General features: G+C 48.3%; 1 protein-coding gene across 1 annotated transcript in view; it reads right to left on the reverse strand.

Moving 5' to 3' along the window:
* Window positions 1-25,127, reverse strand: part of DDX18 (DEAD-box helicase 18) — a 111,065-nt gene that overhangs the window by 18,968 nt on the left and 66,970 nt on the right. The window lies entirely within an intron of this gene.

The following is a 25,127-nucleotide window of genomic DNA, read 5'->3' on the forward strand; positions in this document are numbered from 1 at the left end:
GATGCTAACTGCGCAAAAACCCATAAGGAACTAATGTCAGCCTTAAAACAAACTCCCAGGAATCGCACGCTCGTAGCTGGGCAAAGAAAGAGTTATAAGATGGCGAATCGCAGAAAGGCCATGAAGAGGGAGGCCTGGGAAAACCTTATGTCAACTAATGTTATCAAAAATAGCAGTAAATTCTGGGCTACGATTAATCACTCATACTTTACGGGAACTGATAATTTGGTCACGGACTGTGTAATCACTGACGAGGCATGGGTTGCTCACTTTATCAAAATATATGATAGTGAGGAGGGCGTTATGGAAGATCTGGGTTTGGTAACCACGTACCCAGATACGCCATTATGTTTTAATGAGGGGGAGGTCCTAAAGGCCATAGAGGAGATGATAAAAAATAAGGCACCTGCCCCAGACTGTGTATTTATATAGGTCTTTGCCTAAGTTCTGGGCTACAATATTAACAAATGTCTTTAACTCTACATTGACAGCAGGGTTCCCTTTATCATGGGCTACCTCCATTATAATACCCATATACAAAAAAGGACCAAGGAGTGACCCCGCCTGCTACAGGCCGATCTCACTGATTGACTCTGCCGTTAAGATCTTGGGCAGAGTCATTCTACAGAGACTTGGTGACTGCCTGAAGGAGAAGGGGGTCCTCTCCGAATTACAGTATGGGTTCAGGGCCAATCGAGGTACACTTGATCAGTGCCTAAATCTTTACATGCTAATTGGCAAATATACCCAAGCTAAGGAGGGACTGCTATACTTGGCCTTTATGGACCTGACATTGGCCTTTTACTTCGTCAATCGTGCCAAGCTGTGGTCCATTCTGCTTAACCTAGTGATAGACCCGCCATTGGTGAATTGTCTAGCTGCACTTCACCAAGGACTTTCAACTGTCATTAGAGTAACTAAGGAAAGGGGATGTACTAAGTATTTTAGATCTAAACGTGGTGTCAGACAGGCGTGCATTCTTGCACCCCTCCTGTTCACACTATACATAAATTCTCTAGAAAAATCCATGGAAGGGGTCACACCAGACATACCGCGAGCTGGGAACTATGCAGTACCAGCCCTTCTTTATGCGGATGACGCAGCGTTTTTAGCCCGCACAGGCTTGGGGCTGCAGAGACTCCTTGATGCTTTCGGGGAGTTTATGCAATCCCTTGACCTTCAGGTAAATAACAAAAACTCTCATGTCATGGTGGTGGGCAAACGACCAAAGGCTGCTAAAATAAAATGCTTTACCTGTAATGGTGAGGAGGTATCCAGGGTCCCGGTATTTTCATACCTGGGTGTAATTTTTGATGAAAAGTGTACCTGGGCCCCCAACTTCAAGCAAAAGGTATAGCTGTTACTAGATCCTCATCAGCGCTAATTAGCTTTGCCAAACGATTGGGGTCCTGTTCCACTGAGGCTCTTTTAACAGTCTATAACTCTAAATGTCTTTCAGTAACACTATATGGTGCATCATTATGGGGCATTCTACCACAAAGCAAATTGCAGGTCATAGAGAATACATTTTTAAGATCTCTTTTAGCAGTCCCACAATCAACCCCAGTATTCTCAATACACTCAGAGTTAGGACTTGGATACATTTCTGACAAGATACAAATAGCCCCATTAATCTGCTGGGCCAAAACATGGTTGAATGTTGAAATTACACTTAATCACATCATCCTTAATGATTGTATGGCTTTAGACAAAGTAAATAAAATCCCATGGTTAGTATACATTAAGAACACTATGTAGATTGGGTCGGCCGGATCTATAAACTTCACCAAATCTGATACATAAGGGTGATGTTAATTGGATCAAGGAGAGCTTTCTGGGACTAGCCATGCAAGAACGGGAAGCAGTGGAGGTTCTAAAACCCAATATCAGAGCAAATTACATGCTCCTGACCACTCCAGAAATTGAACCTTATCTACGGATTGTTACCATCCTGTTCCATCGACACCTGCTGGTTAGATTTAGATTTAATATTATACAGTTCTCTCTTGGCAACTTCCCAGTATGGGGAAAACCTGATCAGTCTATTCCTTGCAGCTGTGACAATTTTTCTGATCAATCACTAATGCATTTTATTAGGTTTTGTGACCATTTTTCTAACATCAGAAAACCGTTCTTATTACCATTACTGAGAGAGGCTGGTTTCACACAAGTGCGTCCCGCACTACTGTACTTACAACTGCTGGGTAGTGTTAAGGTGATCTTTGGGGTTGCAAGGTTTCTGGTTGCTGCTCTGCGTAACAAGGCAAAAAGGTCGGCTGATGGACAATATCGAGGCATGATCTCATTTTAATTAATCTTTTATCCATCTGTATGAGGGGTCTTTAATATTTTAATCATTTTAATAGCACATTTATGAATTTGAATTGACTCTTTATATATGAACTGTCTGCTTCTATGTAAAAAGTTATGTGATTGCTTTTATGATTTTAATTAATCGAATAAAGCCAATTTGACTTGACTTAGTTTGACTTGTACGTTATTAATCCTCATTAGATTTAAAACTGCCTATCACTCCCTTTTACCGTCTGTGGCTATGGAGCAGAGAGAATCCGATCTCAATAACTCATAGCAAAGGAATGCAAATACTTGTTGGGTGCTGAAGGAGGAATATAATCATTTATTAATACATTCTGACCAGCAGCTAAAATGTAAGGTTACTGAAAAGCTGAACAGGAGACCGTCTTTGTAAAAGGAACCACAAAAAATAGATTTCCCGATTTTAAAGTTGAACTCTAGTGCAGAAAGAAAATAATTTACCATTAGACAGACTAACTTAAAATAAAGTTTTTTTTTTGGCAATACAGAAAATAATGCCTAAACCACACAAAAAAAAAATCACTGTATTTCTCAAAGTATTTCCAAAGTAAAATGTTATGTAGGAAAATTAAAAACAGTCCCTGCCTGCAATACGCCCATTCTAAAGCACATGAAGCTAGAGAAGACCAGCACCGTGTGGGAACTGTTAGGGACACAGTAACGTATAAAGAGGAATAAGAACATTACTAATTTCGTTTATGCACATTATATTTTAGGGTTTAATAATGTAAAGTAAGTTCCTAATCTTCGCTAAGTGTAGATTTTGGCTGGGAACATTAAGGCGCTAGATTCCGCCCTTATGAGACTTCGGTTTGGGTCCCAAATCTTCAAATGCAGAATATCAGAGCTGTAGAATATCAGTATCCCAGATGCATGCAAGGATTTCACTGTACTTTGAAGCTAGAGAGGATAACTTCCAACAATGAATAAAACATTTCCTCTTAACGACCATCATATGTTCGGCAACATCTAAGCACGCTCTTCTTTTAAGCGTGGAGACTTTTTACTTACCTGTCAGCCCATCGGAAATCCGAGGCATTTATTTCATGGATCAACCATTTGCTTTGCAGGAAAAAGACCACATACAAAAAATATATATCGTGAACATGGTATGTACCTCCTATGTTACAAATCGTTTGAAACAATTTTATTAAATTAAAATAGGTCTTTCTGCACTTCCTCTGTAATATTTTCGCTTTATACATTACAGCAATGTTTCTGTCCTGGTGAGGTACTTTGAATTAAGATCAATAGGTTCCACAAACACTAGCATCTCCTTTGGTTCAAAACTCACAGCAATTATCTGCAGCCCATATCATCATACTTGAATCAATCTAAATAAATTATATCTTTTTATTTACAAAAAATTTGCATTACAAACATCCGAGCATTTTAAAGCTCCATATTTTACAAAGTCCTTACAACAAACGCTTCACCACACTGTAAAATACTGAACTTTGAAGTGTTTAGATATTTAGGGTGAAACCTTTTTTTTTTTTTAAATAAAAGATGATATGATGTATTCAAATCGATTCAAGACTAATGTCACAGGCTGAAAATAAGCCCAAGGAGCGTTTTGAACCAATAGAGATTTTTGGAGTTTGTTAAACTTTTGTTAAAGTTTGGAGTTTGTTAAAGGGTCTTCCGAAAACTGCATCTCTTAGCAGCACCACATTTAGATTTCTGTCTGCCTTTAACAGAATAAAGCATAACAAAAAGGGGATGATGGACGGAGTGTTCAACATTGCGAGCACTCACCCCCAAGTCAACTGATCTGGGTTTAATCCATCACCATTCTTTAGCTAACTCCGCCACCCCAGTTCAGACATGGCCATATGCAAATCAGTCTGACCCTGTGCCTCATGGGAACATTCCAGCCCGAACTGCCAAGCAATGTCTTCCCTGTACCGATCCTCTTCGTCAGTCGCGCTTCCAGCTCCTTGCAACACGCAGTCCCTCAGAAAGCCCAACACAACTGCATGCACTTCCATAGAATTCTTGGGAAGCTGGGGGGTGAAGTTTGGTGTCCCTGAGACTTTAGCTGGAATCAAGCTCTATCTCAAGCCCTTGGAGATCCTTCACACGTTGATGAAAGTCCACACAAAGTTCCTCTCTCCTTTCTTTGGCAGTCAGGCAACCACTGCAGGCCAATCTCCGAAGCAGCACTTCAGCTTAGGGATAGTCTCTCCTCAGTCTCTCCGGTTCCTCTCCTCAGCAAAGGTTTTTCCTGGTTTCCCAAAAGTGATCTAAAGTTCTGGGTCCCCCTTTTTATACACAGTTTCTCTTTGTTCTCTGAAGGCAAAGGACTTTGCCTAGTCCAAACCAGATCTGGTCAGTCCGAGAGCACTGTTTTCATGACTCATTCTTTCCTTTCACAGTGCAGGACAGGGACATCAGACATACCAAAGGAGGTGGAGCCAGCATTGTGGAGGGAAGGCACAGCCCTATTCAGGTCCCAGGTGCAACTCCTCCCTCCATCTGCATGCAGATCTCTCTATTCAGCCCTGTGCTGACTCACCCTGTTTCTTGGAATGCCCCTGTCCCTCAAACTCAAGACAAGGAATACACAACCCAGCAGAGGCAGGCTTGGATGGTTAGACAAGAAACACCTACTTTCTAAAAGTGGTATTTTCAAACACACAATGTTAAAACCAACTTCACTAAAATATTTTAGAGCTATAGGCACATCCTATAACACCTTAGATGCGGCGCAAATATCCTTCCCCAGTGCTGCGCTGTCCATTGGAACTAGTGCTGAATGGACGTCCAATGGACGTGCGCAGCACTGGGGAGGTAGTGCTGCCGTCGGCCAACGCCCAGACGCAGCACTTAAGAGGATAAATAGTGTTCCTACTTACGCTGCTAAACACTTACTCAATCCACTGTTCGCCAACCTAAAGATCTTTGGACAGAATTCCGAATCCCTTTAGTCCCCAGAGTAAGGAGAATCAATCAAGGGGTCGGTCCTTTTCCTACCTGGGTCCTAAGCTGAGGAACACTGACTATTTCTCTGAGATAATGCCTATTGTTCTCAGCTTTTCGAAAGCTGTTAAAAACCTGGCTTTTCTGAGATATGCTTGGTGTCCATATCAGATAGATATACCTTGACATACTTAGCTCTGGAAAACCCTATTCTGAATAGCCATGTGCTCTCTAAGGCCTAGATGTATCAAGCAGTTTGCGAATCGCAAACTGTCTAGTTTCATGTTTTGGCATGCATCAAAAATTTGCAAATTAAGGAATCGCAAAAATTAGCGATTCCTTATTTTGTCATAGCATTTTACAATTGCGAATTTTGGTTAAGAAATCGCAAATTAACACCAACTTGTAGTTGATGTTAATTTGTGAATTCTTTAAAAAATGCACCATTCGGCGTTTTTTAATGTGGCATGTGACGCACACACATGCCCATAGGGCATGTATGTGCGCCATATGCACACACATGTACATTTCATGGGTGCAGCAGGGTGTCCTTGAAACACCCCTGCATCCTTGAAATTATTCTCAATTTGCGATTAGCAAATTGCGAATCGCAAATAAGGAAGATTAAGAAATCGCAAAAAAATAACGATTTTTTACATACATCCCATTTTGCGATTTCTAAATAGCGATTTCTTAAAAATCGCTATTTAGAAATCGCAAAATGGAATCTTGATACATCTGCCCCTAAATCTTTAATAATTGTCAGCATTTCAATAGGTCACTATTCAGATAACTTACCTTGAAGTTAGTTTATTTTTAATACCACATATATATTTAATTATATAAATATAGCAGTCAGGGAGGACATGCGGCAGTCAGGACTATGAGCCCCATCATTTCTTGGGCCCTTGGAGATAGCCCTTTAGTCTCCTGCATCTGGGGATGCCTCGCAAGGGCTACGCAACACATTATGCTACCCCGCAGAGCAGGAGGCGCAGCAGTCAGAACTACAAGTGCCTTTATTCCTTGGGCCCCTGGAGGAGGCCCTTTCATCTCCGGCATCTGGGGCGACTCACCAGTACTATATAGCACATTCCATCAAACCACAGCATAAGCGAAGCGCAGGCCAAGGGCGGTCCCATCCTGCGCCCATCAGAGCCAGGGCCACGCCCCCCAAATCCTCCATTTTGGTGGTATAGGTCATCTTTGGTTTGGTAAGCCTTTCCTCCCAGTGCCCTATTCTCACACTGGTCTCATTCCACACCCCACTTTCGCTTTATCACTTGCTCGTGTGTCTGTGTTATGCTCATGCCAGTGTTTATTACTCGACCCTCTTTCTTAACGATATGGTCAACCGAAAAGCGCAAGACAATTCTTTGGTGACTGGAAAGAAGATGCGGCTGAGGAACTGCACCCCTCAAGTAATTGATGAACTGACTGAGGATGTGGAGGACATGATTCACAGTGGTAGAATGGTTCCCAGTTACGACTGTCCCTAGAAAGAAGAAATCTACAGTCATCCAGTTCTACAAAAGGGAAAGATACTGTTTCAACCAACTGTTCTAAGGACATCATCCTTGCCGATTCCGAGTCTAAATAGGTATTAGGGTTAGGTTCAACAGATGGCGCTACGGCCTTATCTTTTTCCCAGTCTACCACTGCCCTTAGTCCCCTACCCAATGAGGCATCACCCACTCATGACCCTCAGGTAATATAATTATCCTTACCAGCTTATGTTAACATTCCCATTGATCTAATAAGTACAACTAGCAATGCAAGGAGGCAGGATGTAGTTCGTCCCTGCCACAGATTCCCATGATTGTCCAGAGGGTTTCAAGAGTCTGGCTGCGCTACTCAGACCTGAACATAAATCTGTTAAAGATGCTGTTTCTTCCTGGAGTTCAAGGGAGTCAGACCTAATTAGCATTGGCAATGGTTTATTAGCCAAATTTAAGGATAGGGATCCCTGTATATACCCAACCAGTGCAAATACATTGGCCCCTCACATAATGCCCCCTCCTGGTGCTAGTGTGGTTATGATGAGAGCCCCTGAATATGGGGATTGCCCGCATCCCCTTCATGCCCCCTATTTGAGGAGTTCCTACAGTCACCATGGGTCCTGCTTCCGTCCCGCCGTAATACAGACAAGGGGGTCACGCAACCGAGCATAAACCCCAGTCCTTATAATGATCATAAAGGTAGTCCTAGTGGATGTGCCTCCAATTACTCTTGATACTCGAGTGTTTTTTTCCATCTTAAAAACAAGGTATCTGACTGGTTGTGAAGGCAGGGGCAGATGACAAATTCCACACCCAGATAACCATGACCCGTAGGAGTTGGGTGGGTTGGATGTGGCATTAAGTTGGGCAGAGAGGACTGCGTGGTGGTGAATTTCAACAAGCTGCCAGAATCCTGACCTCCTCTGGATGCTTAGGGACCTCGGGTATTGGTGTGGGTCGGCTAGGGTTCTTTTTTAAGCCTGGGGCCGGCCCTGTAAAAAGTGGCCCCTATATGCCCGGGTCCCCTAGACCAACTCAGCCACATTCAGTAAGTCCACACTTGAGCAATATGATTGCCCTGTTTTTTTCTACTTCAGGGGTAAATAGCTTAAGACACCCCAAGGCCCCTCTTGGCCCCTTTTCATCTCACGTTAGACCCTCAGGAGAGATTCTTGCTCACTTCCCATGCTCTACCAGATTTGAAACCCGTGGCACCCTCGAGGGGTAGACTGACTACCAAGTACTGCATTTGGGGCAGAGGAGAGAAGGGGAGAAAAAGGAAAATAAATAAAATCGATGGAAACATGAGGATCTGGTGGGATGCCTCCCACCTCCATCAGTGACCACCTGGGATTCCTATCACGAAACATAGCAGGGTTAGGTCCCTTTATACCATTCCTTTTGTTAGATAATTATGTTCACTTCTAGTCAGCGATACCATCTCCCTCTAGGAGAGCCAAGGCCGGGTTTTGCATTTTAGTCTTTCGCATTAACCTGTGAGGCTACATAAGGTAGAGACAGACTGCCCTCATCTAGGGGTCAACTTACATACATTTCCTGACAAGACGCTGGTGCTAATTGTTAATGTTTACCATCCTAATGGTGACTCACCTTATTCTGAAGCTATTTTTATGACCGGCATGGTCACAGAGAAATTAAGAACTCACTGGTCCCTTGTGGAGCTGCATCTGCAAGAAAGGTGCCAATAATGGTCATGGATGATTTTAATATTCATTCCTACCCAGTGCCTTGCTTCATTTTTCAGGATCCTCTGGCTGATTAAGAATCTTCACTTCCCGAATTTGAATACTCTTTTCAAGGAGAGCAGTTAAATTGTCTGCTCAACTTCAGAACCCGATTATCCCGAGTGTCCAGGCAGCTCCTTCGTATGTTGGCAGAGGGGCTGAATCATTTGCAGATCATATTCTGATCTTAGCATCACGCTAGTTCCCTGGGGGACTACCAGATCAAATGGGCAAGGTGGATTGATCATAACCCTTTGAGTCTGGTGCTAAAATGACAGCGTCAGGGATCTTCCTCATCTACTCCTTGTTTGCAATATTAGAACCTATGGACCAAGGTAGACGTTTAAAATGGTCCAATTCAAGCTCTGTGGGAATCTGTTCAGCCAGTTTAGCCAAGAGGTTGAATGTTGACTTGATCTGGATCTGTCCCGAAAACGTTCTTATTGCTTTCGCTGCACTTTGCTCTGGGGTTAAGACGGGCCTTCCTGCCCCTAGTCATGGCCTTCTGCCTTTAATAGACCTCAGTGGTTTAACGAGTCTGGCTCAAAAGCCCATTGCCCACTGAAAATACCTCTTAAGCGCCGCCCGAGAATCAGGTAGGAGAGGAAAGGCTCCCTTAAGGTCAGCATTTGGGGTCAATTAGTATGCGCTAGCGATTTTAATGACCATGCAGCATTCTGAAGAGCTGTAAATCGCCCATTCCTGACAGGATACCATGCCCGGTTTGGCCACCACTATTCCAGAAGCTAACTGACTTGACCATTTCTCTACTCTTTCAGTAGCAGAAATGAGTCAATGACCCTTAACTCTGATCTGAAGGCAGCTCGTTCCAGGCCTCTCCATTTCTATTGTACAAGTTTCTAGTGCCACTAGATGTTTGACCTGAAAGAAGGTTCCGAGGCCAGATGGTGTACCAGCTGATCTCTTCAAGAGTGATGCTGCCATCTGGGCGCCACGGTTGCCAACATCTTAAATGCTGCAGCTTTTTTTTATTTCAAGAGTTTTTATTGGAAGTTTCAGGGTTATATAGCATACAAATCAGAAATTGCAATGAACTTACAATCAATACTTGTAATTATACATCATTTAGCATTGAAAGGCAGTAGATCCCATGGTGGTGTTCAAGTCTTTCGGGACGATCTCGAGGGAAATGTGGCAAACAACCATGAAGCCTTCCTAGGCTGTGCTATTGAGAGGCTATAGATCAAAAGGAATTGGAAAGGAAAGGAACGGAGTAGATAGGAGGAAAAAGAAGAGAGTAGAAAGAGAGAACAAAGGCTAGAGGTAAGAGGTAAGAAGCAAGAAGATGTAAGATGTAAGGTGCTAGATGGCCCACCACGATGCGGCTTAGCAGTCCAGATTACGAATGACGAGCTATTTAAGCTGTGATAAAGTATTGTCGGCCCTAAGGAAGCTGTGGGAAGGTATGGGAAGCATGATGAATCACGGATATGGGTTTTAAATTAGATATCCAGCAAGTTCCATAATTTCCTTTGTGAGGGTCGCCCTGGTGTGTTTTGTAAAACACACCAGGGCGGCCATCGCACGCCAACACAACCTCAGCATAATCTCCTACGCCGACGACACCCAGCTGATCCTCTCCCTGACCAACGACCAACGACCCCGCCACCGCCAGAGCCAACCTGCACGAAGGGATGAAAGAGGTAGCAGAGTGGATGACGACCAGCCGCCTGAAACTGAACTCTGACAAGACGGAGGTCCTAATCCTGGGCTCTTCACCCTCCGCCTGGGACGACTCCTGGTGGCCTCCCGCCCTGGGCACCGCACCCAAACCGACAGACCATGCACGCAACCTGGGCTTCATCTTGGACTCCTCCCTCTCCATGACCAGGCAAGTCAACAACGTCTCCTCGGCATGCTTCAACATCCTACGCATGCTACGGAAGATCTTCTGGTGGATCCCCACCGAGACCAGGAAGACCGTCACCCAGGCCCTCGTCACTAGCCGACTGGACTACGGCAACGCCCTCTACGCCGGTACCACCGCCAAGCTCCAGAAGAGACTGCAGCGGATCCAGAACGCCTCAGCCAGACTCATCCTCGACATCCCACGAACCAGCCACATCTCCGGACATCTGAGAGACCTTCACTGGCTCCCCGTCAACAAAAGAATCACCTTCCGCCTCCTCACCCACGCACACAAAGCCCTACACGACCAAGGCCCGAGCTACAACAGCCGGATCAACTTCTACGCTCCCAAACGCCACCTCCGATCAGCCAACCACGCCCTCGCCGCCGTCCCCCGCATCCGAAGAGCGACTACAGGAGGAAGGTCCTTCTCCTACCTGGCCGCCAAGACCTGGAACTCCCTCCCGACCGACCTGCACCTGACCCAAGACCACCTCTCCTTCAGGAAGAAGCTGAAGACCTGGCTGTTCGAGCAGTAGCGGCACCCCCCCCCCCCCAGCGCCTTGAGACCCTACGGGTATGTAGCGCGCTCTATAAGTGTCACTGATTGATTGATTGATTGTTGTTATCTGCTCCTCGGAGGTTAATCACCCAGTTTAGCCAGCAGGCATAGCTTGCCTTTTTGGTGTTTTTCCAATTGTTTAGAACGACTTTCACAGCCGCCGTGAGGAGGAGGTCTAGGAGGGCCCTGTCTATTTCTGGGAGTTGGATCTCTTTAGTAAAGCCGAAAACAAGATAGGGGAGTTCTTTGGTAGGCGAGATATTAAATACTTTGTGGATGAAGTTAAATACCTTATTCCAAAACGGTGAGACACAGTCGCATTGGAGTATGAGGTGGTCTAAATCTCCTTCTGCACGCTTGCTGTTCCAGCAGAATGCGTCAGGGCTGAGTTTCATGTTCATATAGGCGAACCGGCGTCCAGAAGACTTTATGCATGAGCCAAAACTTTGCTTGTGATATAGGGCTTAGTTTAAGGCTCGTGCAAGATATCTACGCCGTGGACCACTCCAGCTCTGAGATGGAGAAGGAGGCGATTGATGACCAGAACTGCGTTGTTTTGGTAATTAATGTTGATGACTGCAGGCTCAGTAATTTGTATAGCCTCGAGACATGGTGACCAATTTTATTTAGAGAGGAGTGATGGAAGAGCTGGTTGTTTGGATGTCAATCCCGCTTTTGTAATGGCTGTTTTAACGTTAAGGAATATGTAAAAGTCGGAACTATCAATCCCAAAGTCCGATTGGATTTTTGTAAAGGGCAGAGGGTAGCCATTAATAGAGTTGGTGGGGGAAAAGGATTCCCTTCTTGATCCAGGTTGGGTTGAATAGTGGTTTACCTTTGTAGGTGATTGAGGAGTTTTTCCAATTCGCTTCCCACCTAGATTTTCTTATCGATGAATCTAGCAGTTTATCTACTCTGAGAAAAGCTATTTTGGTGTTGGTAAATATGGGCTTAGAACATGGGATCTGATTCGCTTTCATTGATAGGATCGAGATGGGAGGCATGCCTTCCAGGAGCGCTTTTTCGATGTCCAACCATGCCGGCAGGGGACAGCCAGTAGGATCCTGGTTTCGCTAAAAAGGCTATTTAATATCTCTTAAAGTCTGGAAGGTTGACTCCGCCAATGCACTTATCTAATCTCAGTTTTTGTAGGCTGATACGTGCTTTCTTTCCTTTCCAGATAAAATTGTTAATAGTTTTATCTAATTTATTATGAAATTTTTGGGACAGCATCAAGGGGAACATGGTAATTAGGTAGTTTACTAGCGGTGTAATCATCATCTTGATGGTCTCTAGCCTGCCCCAACAAGTGATGAAGCGGGGTGACCAACAGTCTTGATGAGTTTTTATTTTTTCGAGAGTGAGTTTTTCATTATGTAGTAGGGTCTCTATGATGGAGCTTCCAAATACTATACCCAGATATTAGATGTGATTGTTTTGCCAGACTAGACCTGATATGCCTAAAGATTCCTGATTAGTGAATATGTTGAGGGGTTTAACTTCAGATTTATCCAGATTCAGTTTGTAGCCTGAATGTTTAGAGTAGGATTCTATAGAGTTCATCAGTGCGGCTATAGAGGTATCAGGATTCCAGTGACTATCAGAATATCGTCTGCGTAAGCAGCAGGTTTTACATTTTTATCGCCGAAGGTGATGCCACTAATATCTACGTTCTGTTGTATATCGCGGAGGAGAGGTTCCATCGCCAGAAGGAATAGAGAGGGAGATAATGGGCAACCCTGTCTAGTTCCTTATTCAAGAAGGAATGGCTCTGATAGCGAACTGTTAATGGCAATTCTAGCCGAAGGGGAGGCGTATAATGACATGACCATATTAATAAAAGTATCACCCATGTTGAATATGTGCATGCATTGACGGAGAAAGGGCCACGACACCCTATCAAACGCCTTCTCCGCGTCCAGGGTGAATGCTACTGCGGGGGCATTTGATATTTTCGACTTCTCCAGCACATGGCATAGGAGTCTCGTATTGTCGTTAGAAAGGTGGTGTTTCAGGAACCCCACCTGTGAGTTATTTATTAAGGAGGGTAAAACTGCGTTTAGTCTGCATGCTAGAGCCTTCGCGTAAATCTTGCAGTCCAAATTTATGAGGGATATCGGCCTATAGTTCTTAGGAAGTAGTGGGTCCTTCCCATCTTTGGGGATCACTATTATTGTCGCTTCACTCATCGTGGGGGTGATTCTGTTTGATAGTGAGAAGGATTGGAACAATTTCAGGAGTCTTGGGTTAAGTTGTTCTTCAAACGTTTTATAAAAATTGGCCGTGAAGCCGTCAGGCCCCGGAGCTTTATTGTTCTTTAGTGTTTTGACAGCGGTAGAAATTTCTGCTATCGTCAGTGGGGCCCCTAGTTTGGTTTTCTCAGGGTCGGATAACCGTGGGAGTCAAATTGAGTTTAGATAATGGTTACATTCTTAAATGTTGAATTGGTTATTATTCTTATAGAGCTCCTCATAAAAGGACTGAAATGTGTGGAGAATGTCTTTGTTTGGTTTTGGTGGTATTTGCCTGGTCCTGAATAGATGTTATATGGAATTGCTTCCCTTTGTGTGTAAGATAGGAAGCAAGGAGTTTCCCTGCTTTGTTACCCTCACATAGTCTTAATGCCTGGAATTTGTTGATGAATACTCCTGCCCTTTTACTAAGGATGGCGTATTTATATTTCAGGTTCGTCAGTTGGTCGATGGTAGCTTTATTGTTCAGATCACGGGAGTGTTGCAACTCTAGCTGCTGGATTGTTTTCTCTAAAGAGTCCAGTTCGGAATTTAGTTCTTTATTCATACGAGCCCTGATACCTATTAGCGTACCTCTTAATGTGGCCTTGAACGCGTCCCATAGTAAGGCGGGATCTGTTTCTGGCTGAGTTTATCTGGAAATATTCTTGTATGCATTGTTCTATGTTTAACTTGTTCTCTGGCACCGACAGTATCTCATCTTTGAATCTCCATCGCCTGGGGGGGGATAAGAGAATGTGAGCCTGCCAATTTCATATGGATACCTGCATGGTCCGACACTAATATGGGGGCAATATCAGTTTAGTCGATGAGGTGTGTATGAGAGTCTGATATCTATAGGTAATCTATTCTTGAATAGGAATTGTGAGGAGGGGAATAGAAAGTATAGTCACGGCCATCTGGGAGCTGGGAGGCGCCATGAGTCCTGTAGGTGGAATTTGGCACACATTCGTTTCAATGTCTCGTGTGGGCGTGGGGGGTGGTATGTACTCTTGGATTGCCTGTCCAGCAATGGATCCAGTGGTAGGTTAAGATCTCCCCCGACCACTAGGAGCTCATCTTGTGGAATATTTTCAAGTTCTTCCGAGACATATTACCAGAATTCAGGAAGGTCTGTATTAGGGCCATAGATATTTGCCACATAAATATGGTCCTCGTCTCTTTGTAGGTGTGCAATACTCAGTCTACCCTCGGAGTCTACCGAATGTGATATCAGGGCTAAGTTTGCTTTTTTAGCAACCAGGGTGATCACCCCTCTTTTCTTTTGAGTCGCAGGGGAGCAAAGGGTCAGTGAGATCCAGTTTTGTTTAAGATTATCAGCATCAATCTGGGATAATTTGGTTTCCTGCATAAGAATTATATCCCCTTTAGTTTTGGCTAAGTAGTTTAAAAACTTTTTGCGCTTGATTGGGTGATTAAGCCCCTTAACGTTTAGCGAAACAATATGTAGAGAAGCTGCTAAGTTCTTATCCGAAGCCATGGGTATATGTTCGGATTAATGTGGTGATGGGCCGCCATGAGATTTTGTGTGAAAATGGTCTTGCTGTAACGTGCATTTCCGCACACCTAGGTAGGCTGTGTTTTATAGAAACTCCAGTAGACAGCGCTGCAAGCCGAGTAAGGACCTGGAATGGTAGAGAGTAATTAGTAAGTAAGAGGTAGCTATGAAAGTGTGAGTGGAGAAAGAAAGGAAAGAAAGAAGAGTAAAGATTAGGTAAAGAGTAGTACATAGTAGAGATACTCCTGAAACATCCGTCTTTATAACCCTACAACCCCCCACAACTGAGTCAGCCCCCCCATTACACCCTCCTTCCCTCCCTCCCCTCCCTCCCTGCCCGAAACTCGAACTGAAGAGCTGCGACAGCAGTGCTGTCGACGCTCGCACAGGGACATATGTAACAAAATTGTGGATAACACATTGTGTGGTATCATTCTGTTATGATTTTGTGTGAAAACATTTTGATAACGTTTTGTTAACATTAAGAGATAAAGCAACTTTATGTACATTCAACTTATATCATTGAACTGCAGCTTTTAATGGCAATTTAAGTTCTTGGTCGTAAGCCATCATAGAGCCAGTTTTCAAAAGGGCGATCGGGGGAACCTAAAATGTTACAGGCTAATTTGCCTTATTGACACCCAAGTCAAGGTTTTAGTTCTGGTTGTTTTAACAAGGCTGTCAAACTGGGCCAAAGAGAAGAACGTTGTTGTTGGTTCTCAGTACGGGTTTAGGCCCGACCTGGGTACCATTGAACAATGTTTAAATTTACATCTCCTAATCCAAAAGTATACGGCAGCCAAAAACGGTTCCCTCTTTCTGAGATTTATGGACCTATCAAAGTTGTGGTCCTTACTGTTGTCTTTAGGGGTGGAGCAGGCCATGGTCTCTTTTTTGGCAGACATATGGATATGTCTGCCTGTTAGATACAAGGTAGGAAACTACTCCTCTCAAACTACACGGATGCCAGTGTGGGATTTATTGAAACATGCCCCCAGAGGGCACCTCAGAGGTGACCCTGAAAACATACCAACCCAGGTGTGGCCAGTCTGGCTTTAGGTTGCCTGCCACCACTAGACAGGTTTCTGGACCCGGACGAAAAGAATGCCGATCCTGGGCGGAAATGTCACATCTCCTCCCCCAGGATGGGTACGGTGCTGAATAGGGAAGCTTCAAATGTCTGCCTCCTTTGTAATGCGAACCCTAGCCTCTGCTGCTAGCAGCAGATGGTAGTCCCTGGTTTACACCCCCACTTTGGAGAGGGAGGTGGGACCAATGGAAAAAACCTAGGAAGAATAGGAGGTGTGCCATCCTCTGCCAACTCCACCTCTAAGGTGGGGGAGGCAAGGTGAAGTGCACCTTTCAGAACCCGCCATTTCGAAGATAGGGAACTCCTCCAAATCAAAGTTAGGACTACGCCCCCATCCACAGGAGGGTGGCATAACTGAGGGTGTAGTCACCCCAAGTAAGGTGCCCATTGGCCCTACCGGACACTCACTTAAAACACCCCTAAATTTAGTTATTAGGCGATTACCTCAGACCCTAAAACTAGCTACTGCCGACCTAATAAGACTCAGTGCAGCAGAGCCTGAAGACTCCTACTGACTTGACCCTACCGGCCTGTCTCCAGCTTCAATGACCCTGCAAGTGAAGACAATGTCTGTCCTGCAGCCAGCGACCTCCGGAACCGGAGGAAGACTGCCTAACAGATGATAAAGACCAGAATTCCAGAGGACAGCGAATGGGTCCCCAAGAAAATCTACACAACGGACTCTGGTATCCACTGGTACAGCGAATCATGGCCACTCTACATCCGACGCCTCAGGCCCACAGATCTAGTACATGTTACCCAGCAATTCTGACCTCAAGTCCAGCATTAGTGGACATGCCTTCATGCACAACACGACCCACCGAGAAATGGTCAGTTTGTGCACCGCCCGTCCTGTCTTAGCGCCCACGTAACCAACAAATAGTTGGTCATCCACCCGGAACTGGTGTGTGCGATCCAGATAGTATTAGAGCGCACGTTTTGGGTCCAGACGGTGCAGCCGCTCTTCCTCTTTAGAGGGATGGGGAGGCGGATAGAAGGTGTACAAGGTGATGGACTGCCTGATGTGGAAGGCTGTGACTACCTTGGGCAGGAAAGAGGGTCTTGTCCGCAACACAACCTTGTCCGGATAGACAGAAAGGAAAGGAGGCTTGGAGAAAAGAGCCTGGAGCTCACTCACTCTCCTGGCAGAGGTGATGGCAACCAGGAAAGCAGTCTTAAACGTAAGACTGAAAGGACAGTTATGAAAAGGCTCAAAAGGAGCGCACATCAGGTAAGTCAAAACCAGGTTCAAGTCCCACTGGGGCATCACGAAAGGAACAGGGGGGGGAACATATGAGTGATGCCCTTCAAGAACCTATTTACAATCGGGGACTTGAACAAAGAAGGCTGATCAGGTAGCCTTAAGAAGGCGGAAAGGGCAGAACAGTAGCCCTTGATAGTGCCCAGAGCAGAGCCCTGCTGGGCAAGATAAAGAAGGAAGAGGAGAACCTCAGGAAGGGGGGCAGAGAGTGGATCCACAGCCTTTGCTGTGCACCATGCCACAAATCTGTTCCACCTGCAGGCGTATACCGACTTTGTGGAGGGACGCCTGGCTGCCAGAATCACATTACAAACTTCAGGAGGCAAGTCAAATGGCCTCAACTGTCACCACTCAATCTCCAAGCATGGAGGTGGAGACTGGACAGGTTTGGGTGGAGGACCGTCCCCTGCTGCTGCGACAGAAGGTCCTCCTGAAGAGGCAGACGAATCGGGGGTACGACAGACATGCTGAGTAGCTTGGGATACCAGTATCTTCGTGCCCAGTCCAGAGCCACAAGGATTACTTGGGCCCGGTCGCGTCTGATCTTCTTCAGCATTCTTTGCATAAGTGGTATAGGCAGAAAGGCGTACAACAGACCACAGCTCCACTCGCGCCGAAAAGCGTCTCCGAGCGAGTGCCGCCTTGGAAATTCCAACGAGCAGAACTGATGACATTGCGCGTTCTCTTCTGTGGCAAATAGATCTAACCAAGGCTCTCCCCACTGCTGAAAGAGGCCTTGCGCCACGTCCGAGTTCAGACGCCATTCGTGATCCTTGTGCACCGACGGCTGAGTTTGTCCGCCCTGGCGTTCAGAGAACCTGCCAGGTGTTCCACCAGGGTCACGCCCTGATGTTCCAGCCACTGCCAGAGGCGCAGAGCCTCCTGGCATAGGGTCCACGACCCCACCCCACCCCGCCCTGTTTGTTGCAGTACCACATGGCGGTGGTGTTGTCTGTGAACACCTGCACTACACTCCCCCAGACAGAGGGGAAGAATGCCTTCAGTGCAAGCTGGATCGCCCGCAGCTTCAGAAGGTGGATGTGGAGCCAGGACTCCGCCGGAGACCAGAGGCCTCTGATCTCCGCCTCTCCAATGTGGCCCCCCCAGCCCTGGATGGACGCATCCGTCACATCTACGTGCTCCGGTTTGGGTAGGGAGAGGGACCTGCCGCTGACCCAATCGCGGTTCGAGAGCGACCACTGCAACTGTCTTGCAGTGCCCTCCGAGATCAAGACATGGTTGGACAAGTTGCCCTGATGCTGGGCCCACTGAAACTTCAGGTCCCACTGCAGAGCCCGCATCCGCCACCTGGCGTGATGCACCAGAAGGATGCAGGAGGCCATCAGCCCCAGAAGCTGCAGCGTCAACCTGACAGACTCGGGATGACTGCTGAAAGATTGGAATCAGAGCCTGAATATCCCGAACCCGCTATTCGGGAGGATAAACCCGAAACTGTGCTGAGTCTAGAACCGCTCTGATGAAGAGGAGCTTCTGAGAGGGACACAGGTGAGACTTCGGCACATTGATGGAGAACCCCAGCAGGTGCAGGAGGTCGGCCGTAGTCTGGAGGTGGCTGACGACTGTCTGGGGCGAGCCCGCCTTTAACAACTAGTCGTCGAGGTAGGGGAAGACTGAAACCCCTAACCTGCGCAGATGAGCTGCAACCACTGCCATCACTTTCGTGAACACCTGTGGGAAGCTGGTAAGGCCGAAGGGGAGCACGGTAAACTGAAAGTGCTCGTGCCCTACCGTGAACCGCAGGTAACGCCGGTGGGCCAGCAGGACGGGGATATGAAAATAAGCGTCCTGCAAGTCCAACGCTACCATCCAGTCTCCCGGGTCCAGGGCAGCGAAGACCTGAGCCAGTGTCAGCATCTTGAACTTCTCCTTCCGGAGGAAGCCATTGACGTTCCGCAGGTCCAAGATAGGGCACAGGCCCACTTTGCCCTTCTTGGGTACCAGAAAGTAGTGAGTGTAACAACCACACCCTACTTCTGGCCCAGGAACGCGCTTGATTGCCCTTTGCCAAGAGGGCCGTACCTTCCTCTTGTAGAAGTTTCAAGTGATTTCCCCCCCCCCCCAACACGCGGTGGTACTGCGGTGGCATGGCTGGAGGAGACACCTCAAAGGGGAGGGAGTAGCCCCTTCGGAGGATTTGTAACACCCACCTGTCCGATGTGACAGTGCACCAACCCTGCCCCCCCCCTCCCCCCCACTGGCATCACATGGGCCTGAAAGCTCGGACTAGGAGGGTTTTGAGACGGATGTTGCAGGGGTAGGTGTGGACTGGCCTCACCGCTGTCCCCGATTGCCGCCACAGCGCTTTCCACGTCCGCCACCGTGCTGGACGGTAGTCTGCGGCCCGTGGCTGGCAGGACGTGTGGGGGCGCTCCTAACTTGGCCACGAAAGGAGCGAAAGGCAGCCGTTTGCTGGCGCGGAGCCGAGAGGCCCAAGGACTTGGCCGTAGCCCTGGAGTCCTTAAAGCGCTCAAGCGAATGGTCTGCCTTGTCGCCAAAGAGGCGACGGCCATCAAACGGCATGTCCATAAGGGTGTTTTGGACATCAGCCGAAAAGTTGGCGGACCTCAACCAGGCGTGACGACGAATCGCCACCGTCGTTGCCATTGCTCTGCCCAGTGAGTCCGTGGTATCCAGCCCACACCGGATGGAATACCGTGCCGCATCTCGACCCTCCGCAAGGGCTTGGGCGAGTTTAGTCCGGACCCCCGCCGGACATTGTGGCAGCACGTCCGCGACCGTGTCCCACTGAGAGTGGGTGTAACGGCCCAAGAGGCATGCAGTGTTGACTGACCACAACCCCAAACTCAGGGAGGAGAATACCTTTTTCCCGTATTGCTCATACCTCTTGGATTCCCGATTGGGGGGAGCGGTCAGGAATGCGGTCTGGGAGTTAGAGGCCTGGATGACCAGACTCTCAGGGTTGGGGTGGGAGGACAGGAAGCAAGGGTCGCCCGGAGCCGGGCGGTGGCGCCTGGCCACGTTCCTATCTATAGGGGGACCTGTAGTGGGCTTGGACCAAGTGCCCGGAAGAACATCTGACAAGGCCTCATTAAACCGCAGCAGAGGCTCAGAAGAGCTTGCCTGCGGTTTAAGGACCTCCGTGAGGAGGTTAGTCCTCACGGCCGCGACGGGGAGCTCAAGGCCCAAGGCCTTGGCAGCCCGCTTCAGCACCACATTCTAGGCAGCCCCCTTCTCCGTAGCCACGGTAGGAGAGGAGACAAAACCAGTGTCTGGTGAAGTGTCCAGACCACTGGCCTCCCCTAGCTCCCTGAGAAGACTGGCACTCACGTGCCAGAGGGTCCTCGGACCCCTCCCAATCCTCTTCGCCACACAACTCCTGATACTCAGGTTCAAAGGATGGGGCTGGGTCGTAGAAGTAGGAATCTCCAAGCGGCGTCAAATAAGGCGCCGCTCCAACGCCGGAACCGAATCGAGGGTAGGACCGGGGACGGCGTCGTCTTGGGACGGCGCCGGGGGAGACACCCTGGGGGCCGGCGAGGTCGTGGGGGCCAAAGCGCCCGGCCTGCTTGGGGACCCAGTCGGGGCCGCTTGGCCCGAAGGCGCAGCGGAACCAGACAGAGGAGTGAGCGACCTCATGGCCGCGGCTCCGGAGGAGCCGGTGTCGCCCGAACCCCCGGCCGCATCGCGAGAGCGTCAGGGAGAGTCAGAAGAGCTATGTCGCCTCCGGCTTCTTGTGCCTCTTACCGGAGGACTTCGAGCCCGAAGACTGATGGCGACTCCCGGGACTGTGGTGACTCCGGCCCCGCGACCGATCCCTCGACCTCCTTCCGGACCGGGACCTCGAGCAGCGCGGGGCTGACTGCCGGAGCTTGAGTCGCTTGCGGGACCGCTTCCGTCCAGCTTTAGACGTCAGGGCCCGGCAGTCTGAGCAGGACTTGTCGTCGTGGTCGGGGCCCAGACAGTGAAGGCACCGGCGATGGGCGTCGGTAACCGACATCAGTCGGCTACAATCGACGCAGGGTTTAGGCATCCCTACCAGCACCGGAGTCGATAGACTTCGAAAGATGATCAAAAAGGATCGAAAAAGTTAGTCAAAAATGGACTATGGGTACTACTTTTTCCGGATCTGCGCTTGCTGGCGCGGAAGAAAGAAGAAGAACTGACGATAGCGTGCGAGGGCAGCGGCTAAGTACACCGGCGACGTCACCCCGGCGCCAACGAAGCCGACAACTGACGCGGTGCCGTAGAAGACGCCTACCGACACGCAAGAGTACTGCTACGCAAAAGTTTCCGGATCCAGTCTGACGCCTGGGGATATTCCAAGGTAAGGAATCTAATACTAACCTGTTTCTTTCAGATATAAATCAACAACAAAGCTTATTTTAATAAAATTGGTGTTTGCAACTCCTTTTTGAGTTGTGTCATTTACTGGTCACTGTCTGTGACAACAAATGTCTTACCCTCTTCTGTGTTAGGCCCAAGGCTGCTTGCACGCAATATCACAAATAGAACACTATGGGTTTGCATTGAGCCCTGTACACTGCTGGGGGAATCTCTGGACTCTGTGCACGGTATAACCACCTAGTGATGAACCAAATACAGAGTTAGTTTCCTACAGGGACCTGGATAGCATGAACCCAGTGCACTTCTGTCAAAATTGCATCAATTACCAGGCAAAAATGTGTGTGTGGGAGGGGGGGGGGGGGGGGTTTAGGAATGGTCATGCCAAATAGGGGCACTTTCCTACAGTGAGGAGTCTGAAATGAGTGCGTTCGTTTATTGGGAGCCAGTGGAACTTCCCGTGGTGTGATGCAAATTCTGTGTGGAAGCCAAGGATGACTGCCAAGTTCTGGATGGATTGTAGACTTCTAGCAAGGTTCTTGGTGACCCCAGCGTAGAAGGTGTTCCCATTATCCAACCTGCTGGGGACTAGGGTGCAAGTTTTACTAGAATTACTTGGGAACCATTTAAATATAGGAGGATGAGTTGTGGAACTGCATGGTTCGAAATTCCTTTGCGCGATGGGGCCCGGGAGCTGCTTGAGGAGAGTATGGGGCATTGTCCAAACTAAGCTTGCAATTTCCTGCCTGGACACACGCCACACTTGCCCTTCCAGTCATCATCCAGACAAAGGCCCACAGAGTTGAATTATAATGATGTATGTGTTTTATTTCTCGTCAGCTCCATATAACTCCTCTAGTGCTTTTCCCCACACACGAAGCAGTATAAATAAAATTTGAAAAAGCAAATAAGACTGTGTGGGATGCACATTTTGCTTTCATTCTTACCATGGCACATTAAAACCATTTCCTTATACACACGCACCTGTTGCTAAAGCTACATGTAAAATTGAAAAATAATATATTTATTTCCTTCTTTCTGGGTCACAATATGTATGAGGGTATTTGCTACAGAACCAATTTAGGTTGGTCCTCTTTTCAAATTCGGTTGCCAGGCTGCTCTCCAGATTAATCAGTTGTGTAATTAAATCTGTGGTCTCAAGCCAGGAGCACCCATAAAAGAGGTTCAAAGATGGGTTAAATTTCCTCAGTTCCCCTTCATCAGCCCAACTAAAAGTCTCATCAAGTAAGACAAAGGGCTGGACCTTAACTTAAGCGTCCCCCAATCACCTTGCACAACAGAATCTGCATTTCTACCTCTCAACCCAGCAATCTAACAAAGGGCAGTGTTTCAGGATATCAAATAAGCAGTCCCTTGCTAACAAAGCCTTTGCTAAATCTCCTTTCAGTATTTCTGTCCAGTCATTACTTTACACTTCCATCCCCCGAGTAGAACAGCTCACCTTGCTGAAGCGTTGCTCTAGTGGTATGTAATCACTGGAAAGACAGTCCACCCATCTGGAACACCTAGCAGATGTACCCAATATAGCACTATCTTCTCATGCAAATGAAGTGGTTTCTTTCTACTGTCTTGCATCCTCAAATTTCACGCTCTCAAAAGGTTTCCTCTATATTCCCCCAAAATAGCATGACAAGCATTTGCAATGCAATAGGTCTCGCATTAGGAAAGTTTGAGCTATTGGTATTGTAAAGGACAATTTTTTTATGTATGTGTTGGTTTTGAAACTAGCGAAATTAATAGCTTTGTCATTTACAATGCCAATAGTTATAACTTTCGCAAATGTGACACCTATAGCATTTGTAATGCAATATGTGTTGTATTTAAGTGACTTACATGTATTGCTATTACAAATAACAAAGGCTTTTAATGTTTTTAAATATTTAATACTTAAATAAAAGTTATTGTAATCTATAACGGCAATAGCTTGAACTTTTGTAAATACCTTTTGTGAAGATTAGGTTCAGTGTATTTTATTGTGACGAAAATCCAAGAACAGAAGTGAAATATTAACATCTTTTTGTGACATTTGTAATAAAGCTTGAAACATTGAGAGAACATATTTGAACCAGTGATGCTGTGGTGGTGCCGAGTGATGCTGCCGAGTGATGCTGTGGTGGTGCCGAGTGATGCTGCCGAGTGATGCTGTGGTGGTGCCGAGTGATGCTGCCGAGTGATGCTGTGGTGGTGCCGAGTGATGCTGCCGAGTGATGCTGTGGTGGTGCCGAGTGATGCTGCCGAGTGATGCTGTGGTGGTGCCGAGTGATGCTGCCGAGTGATGCTGTGGTGGTGCCGAGTGATGCTGCCGAGTGATGCTGTGGTGGTGCCGAGTGATGCTGTGGTGGTGCCGAGTGATGCTGCCGAGTGATGCTGTGGTGGTGCCGAGTGATGCTGCCGAGTGATGCTGTGGTGGTGCCGAGTGATGCTGCCGAGTGATGCTGTGGGGGTGCCGAGTGATGCTGCCGAGTGATGCTGTGGGGGTGCCGAGTGAAATGAAGCTGTGGGGGTGCCGAGTGAAATGAAGCTGTGGGGGTGCCGAGTGAAATGAAGCTGTGGGGGTGCCGAGTGAAATGAAGCTGTGGGGGTGCCGAGTGAAATGAAGCTGTGGGGGTGCCGAGTGAAATGAAGCTGTGGGGGTGCCGAGTGAAATGAAGCTGTGGGGGTGCCGAGTGAAATGAAGCTGTGGGGGTGCCGAGTGAAATGAAGCTGTGGGGGTGCCGAGTGAAATGAAGCTGTGGGGGTGCCGAGTGAAATGAAGCAGTGGGGGTGCCGAGTGAAGCAGTGGGGGTGCCGAGTGAAGCAGTGGGGGTGCCGAGTGAAGCAGTGGGGGTGCCGAGTGATGCCGTGGGGGTGCCGAGTGATGCCGTGGGGCTGCCGAGTGATGCCGTGGGGCTGCCGAGTGATGCCGTGGGGCTGCCGAGTGATGCCGTGGGGCTGCCGAGTGATGCCGTGGGGCTGCCGAGTGATGCCGTGGGGCTGCCGAGTGATGCCGTGGGGCTGCCGAGTGATGCCGTGGGGCTGCCGAGTGATGCCGTGGGGCTGCCGAGTGATGCCGTGGGGCTGCCGAGTGATGCCGTGGGGCTGCCGAGTGATGCCGTGGGGCTGCCGAGTGATGCCGTGGGGCTGCCGAGTGATGCCGTGGGGCTGCCGAGTGATGCCGTGGGGCTGCCGAGTGATGCCGTGGGGCTGCCGAGTGATGCCGTGGGGCTGCCGAGTGATGCCGTGGGGCTGCCGAGTGATGCCGTGGGGCTGCCGAGTGATGCCGTGGGGCTGCCGAGTGATGCCGTGGGGCTGCCGAGTGATGCCGTGGGGCTGCCGAGTGATGCCGTGGGGCTGCCGAGTGATGCCGTGGGGCTGCCGAGTGATGCCGTGGGGCTGCCGAGTGATGCCGTGGGGCTGCCGAGTGATGCCGTGGGGCTGCCGAGTGATGCCGTGGGGCTGCCGAGTGATGCCGTGGGGCTGCCGAGTGATGCCGTGGGGCTGCCGAGTGATGCCGTGGGGCTGCCGAGTGATGCCGTGGGGCTGCCGAGTGATGCCGTGGGGCTGCCGAGTGATGCCGTGGGGCTGCCGAGTGATGCCGTGGGGCTGCCGAGTGATGCCGTGGGGCTGCCGAGTGATGCTGTGGGGCTGCCGAGTGATGCTGTGGGGCTGCCGAGTGATGCTGTGGGGCTGCCGAGTGATGCTGTGGGGCTGCCGAGTGATGCTGTGGGGCTGCCGAGTGATGCTGTGGGGCTGCCGAGTGATGCTGTGG

The sequence above is a fragment of the Lissotriton vulgaris genome, chromosome 2_1, assembly GCF_964263255.1.
Source record: "Lissotriton vulgaris chromosome 2_1, aLisVul1.2, whole genome shotgun sequence".
Taxonomy (NCBI): Eukaryota; Metazoa; Chordata; class Amphibia; order Caudata; family Salamandridae; genus Lissotriton; species Lissotriton vulgaris.